The 5071-nt window shown below is 36.6% G+C and overlaps 1 long non-coding RNA gene across 1 annotated transcript; it reads left to right on the top strand.

Annotated features, from left to right (window-relative positions):
* Positions 1-1963: 1963 nt before the first annotated feature.
* Positions 1964-3518, top strand: LOC128195716 (uncharacterized). The gene is made up of 2 exons (XR_008247515.1): positions 1964-2932; positions 3044-3518. It is a non-coding gene; the product is annotated as an uncharacterized LOC128195716 (long non-coding RNA).
* The last annotated feature ends 1553 nt before the right edge of the window (positions 3519-5071 follow it).

The raw sequence follows: 5071 nt of genomic DNA, 5'->3' as shown, positions 1-5071 counted from the left end.
AGGAACACACGTTGGCTCCGCTGAGGGGTGAAAGTGCAGCTGAAGGGAGATTGGACTTTGCACTAGTACTGCTGAGCGGTGGTATTTTGGGCTTAGGCCCACTTTTCTGTAATATTACGAATAGTATATAAGCTTTAGGACTTTCTAGGGTTTGTATCTTTGGGTGGAGAAGACGCAAAACACACTTTTCACCCCTTGGGGTAGAATTGGAGATGGTGACGGCTCTCCTCTTTTCTTTCTAGGGTTTTTCTATCTCTTCCATTCTTTCATTATTGTTCATCTAGTTTCACCATGAATATGGTGAACTAAACTCTTCTTGTTGTTGGGGAATCAATGTAATCTTGTGAAACTCTCATATATGGAATTTGTGTTTAAACATCTTATTTGAGATACATGCTTTCTTTCATCATTAGTTAGGGTTTTTCCTCTTTGCTCAAAGCATGCATTGTTTAACTCATTCGATGTCATGATTATTGATTTTAGTGATATGGACACTGTCGCAACCGAAATCGCGACGGGAGGACGATCCAAAAAAGAAAAAGAGATTTGGAGTCGCCACCATAGTTTATTCTGGAAAACTACGGAAAAACCATAAAACGATAAGACACGGTCCACGAAAACCAGATTCTGGGTTCAGAAGTCGGTTACGTGTAGGGAAGATATTAGCACCCTACAACGCCTGCCTTGAGGCAGTACCTTTAATTAAATACGCGAATGTGATATGGTTTTCAAAATGTTTAACTATCCCTTAAAATAAAACTCTAAAGAAACAAAATATATTTTTTTGTTTTTTGAGCCCGACAAGGATTGACCTTGCTCCTACGTATTCTCATTCAAAATGAGAAATCAGGGTTACGTAGTTCTTTTGGAAACTATTTGGAAAGTTTGTTTAGGAAATTGTTTGAGAATTTTGTTTGGAAATGATTTTGGATTTTTGGGAAGTGAACCTGACAAGGACTAGCCTTGCTCCTACGTATCTCCACTCTTGATGGAGAATCAAGGATCACGTAGTTTTGGCTGAAAGACTGTTTGTTGTTTGAAAAAGCCAGATGTTTTTTTTTTAATTTTTGAAGATTTTATATATTTTTTGATATTTTCGAGAAAGAGAAAGTAACGAATACTAGGCCGACGCGGACGGTCACACGAGTATTCATACCTTTAGAATGATATTTAAATTTATGTAAATAAGAGAGAAAGGTATCGAACACTAGGACGATGCGGACGATCTCACGAGTGTTCGACCTTTAAAACATATTTTTATAATTTTATTTAAGAAAGAAGAAAAGGTTTTAGCATAAGGACGACGCGAGCGGTCACACGTGTGTTTAACCTTCAAAACGTATTTTTTGTAATTTTATTTAAGAAAGAAGAAAAGGTTTTTGGCACAAGGACGACGCGAGTGGTCACACGTGTGCTTAACCTTTAACGTATTTTTTGCGATTTTATTTAAAAAAGAAGAAAAGTTTTTTTAGCACAAGGACGACGCGAGCGGTTACACGTGTGCTTAACCTTCAAAACGTATTTTTTGTAATTTTATTTAAAAAGAAGAAAAGGTTTTTTAGCACAAGGACGACGCGAGTGGTCACACGTGTGATTAACCTTCAAAACGTATTTTTTGTAATTTTATTTAAAAAAGAAGAAAAGGTTTTTTAGCACAAGGACGATGCGAGCGGTCACACGTGTGCTTGACCTTCAAAACATATCTTTTGTAAATTTTATTTTTTTATGTAATATTAAATATATATTTTAAAATAAATAGATATTTAGAATAAATAAATAAAATAAAAAAATTAATAAAAAACAAATGAAATAAGAAAAATAAGGGAACAAAATAAATGAAATAAATACAAAGCAAATAAATAAATAAATAATAGGGGGTGTGAAATGTGTGCCTAGGCCCAATTTTTCTTTGTTTTTTTGTTCGCAAAAATAGAGTGGGCTTAAGCCCGAACGAAATGGGGGTGTGAGTGGAGTTGCAAGTGGTGTCTAAACCATCTTTCTTTCCAATAACGGACTGGGCCTAAACCCAAGCAGAGAGGAGTGTGAAAAGGAAAGCAGGGGGTGCAAGGAAAAATATATCTATTTTTTGTTTTAGGGTTTGGCCCAATGTTTTTTTGTTCAGAAATCCCTAGGGGTTTCAGCATTTCCCCCTTCATTCCCAACACTCATACTCAATTCTCAGACCCAAGATCCCTTTCCCCTCCCGGAGGTTCACCGCCGCTCCCAGCTAGAAACCGGCCTCCACGCCACCGCCTTCCACCAGTTTTGAAATCGCCGGCGACAGCAGGTACGTCCGACACCAAACGGCAGCCACTGCGTCACTGCTTCTAGCCACCGCCGCACGCCCAACCTCCATCCGACTGGCAGCCGCGAGCCACCGGAGTCGCCGCCAGTCGAGGCGAAATCTCTCCTCCTCTGTCGCTCGTCGCGCGCGGGAAGTTCTCTCCCTTCTCTGTCCATAGTTGCCGCCATCACAGAGGCGGAAACTGCCGCCACCGAGGCTGCCGCGATGGGCTCTCCTATTTCTCTTTCAAGGGTTCTTTCCTCTCCAGCATCACCACCGGACCGACGCATTCTTCCCTCGTTTTTCTCATTTTTTATTTACTCATTTATTGATTAGTGGATTGGGAACGGTGGGTGTCTGTTGTGTTCGACTGAGTATGAGTACGAGTGTGAGTAGTGGTGGCCATTTTTGGAATTAATCTGATGGATGTTTATAGCATAGAAACGTTGAGGGAGTGTATACCCATCTTCTATTATCATTTGTATTTGATGAATTTTGTTGAAACTACATATTGTGTGCAGTTTTGATTAACAGAGGAAAGCAAACACAACTGTATGCATTGATTGAACACAATTTCATTCATCTTTCAGCAGGCATAAGGCAAACATATATAGAGCATATAAACGAGCATGACCAAAGAGCTTGGATGTATGAAGACTTACCTTCGCCGCTTCAAGAGAAGATAAAACTTTCCTTTTTGTTTTAGTCTCCTTTTCTTTACTGGATTCAATTTCCCCTTCCTTCCCAATGTTGTTGCAGGTGCCAGAAAATTATAGTGAACGTGAACAAGGGTTACCAGATGGCAACGAGGATACCAGGACGGAGTTGAAAGAAAATGAAAGTTATTTTTTAGCTCCTGTACTAAGGCTCAGTGTTTTTTCGTGATCTCCCCTCCTCCCCTTATGACCGTGATGAAAACCCTTTTCAAAAAACAATCCAAACTCCTCTCTCCCCTGCATCCTGCGAGCTCTGGGATATCTTCTGGCGTGGGATTTTCCTTTTGTTTTTTTTCTTCTCTTCATGTTCACTGTATCGGTTATCAGTTGGCAGAAGCTTGCTTTCAAAAAAAATCATTCTTCTTTGATGTATACTTGCAGTCGTAAGTAGGGAATTATAGGAAGAAGAGTCTCTGCCTTTAGTTGCTAGCATTGTAAATGTATATGCTGTTTTTTGTCTGAAACACTGTTTACTGCTGTTTTATGCTACAAGAAGGGGTTGACCTTGGGTTTGCTCTTTTTTTTTCCTTTTTCCTTTTTTTTTTGTTTTCTTACAATGAAATAGCTAATATATATATATATATATATATATATATATATATATATATATATAAAATAAAAAATAAAATAAAATAAATAAATAAATAAATAAAAAGTAAAATTAAAATATAAACTAAAAATAAAAATGAAAGAAAATAACATAAAATAAGATGAAAATAAAATAAACCTATTATAGTCAATCCGGACGAAATTGGGTGCTGACAGACACATACGGTAAAATCTAGATCTGGGAAATTTCTCCCAAAAGTAATATCGCCTAGACATAGGGATATGAGGTTGGTTGCCTTTAAGCTTTTGTGCTTCAGAATTAATTATTAGGGATGTTAGGAATTGTATGAACTTGTAATTAAGGATAGGCTTTCTTGCAAGGTGATTTAGAGAGTGACATTAACATTGATGAAAAGAATGATGAATTCCTAAAAGTATATGAGAGTGGATAAGATGAAATTGGTTACCCCAACAACATACTCATCCATCTAATTCATTCAAGTGTTTGTGTTCCTCTTTTCCATTGATCAAAACTCATGCATACATGTTTACTTATTGTCTTTTGCATTTGAAACCTCAAGAATTTATTCACAAGTCTTAAATAATCAACAAATAATATAACTAACTAGGCCGTGAGTCCTTTGGGAGAACGATACTTGGTCTTACCGAGTTTATTACTTGATACGATTCAGTCACACTTGCCGAGGGTTAAACAAGTTTTTGGCGCCGTTTTTCGGTGTTCATAAATTTGTCATCAAGTTTTTGGCGCCGTTGTCGGGGACTCGTGGTTTAACTAGTTCATTTGTGTGATTATTGATTATCTTTGACTTGAATTTTGAATTTTGAAATTTGAATTTCTGTTTTTATTTTTCTGTTTTTATTTTCTGTTTTTATTTTTCAGTTATTATTTTATTTTATTTTATTTTATTTTATTTTCGGTTATTATTTTATTTTATTTTATTTTATTTTATTTTCTGTTTTTCGGTTTTTATTTTATTTTATTTTATTTTCTGTTTTTATTTTTCTGTTTTTTTATTCTATCTTCTTATCTCTCATATTATTTCTTCTATATCTTTTTGTGCTAACAATTTTTTCTAGGGATTTGTTTTCTTGTGTATGCAGGAGGCAATTGGAACTAGAAGCAAGAAAACTTCGGAACCTCTTCTTGAAGGTTTAGACGAAAGTAGACGGAGGAGAAGAATCCGTACATCCAGAGAACTTTTTCCTCCTCCGGATATCCTTTTACAACCTTCACCACATGGAGAATAATAATATCAGACAAACTCTTGCTGATTATACTAATGTGGTTGGACCTCAGCATTTCAATAGCATAGCAAGACCAAGAGTCAATGCAGCTAACATGGAGGTAAAACCAGCATTAATCCAACTAGTGAAGAGTAACCGATTCAATGGGTTGTCGCATGAAAGCCCATATGAGCACCTCACTACATTTAATGAGATTTGCAATATAGTGAAGATAAATGGGGTGCCTGACGAGGCAATCAAACTTAGCCTGTTTCAC

Source organism: Vigna angularis, chromosome 3, assembly GCF_016808095.1.
Source record: "Vigna angularis cultivar LongXiaoDou No.4 chromosome 3, ASM1680809v1, whole genome shotgun sequence".
Lineage (NCBI taxonomy): Eukaryota > Viridiplantae > Streptophyta > Magnoliopsida > Fabales > Fabaceae > Vigna > Vigna angularis.
The sequence above is the reverse complement of the archived record's forward strand: the minus strand, read 5'-3'. Positions and strand labels throughout refer to the sequence as shown.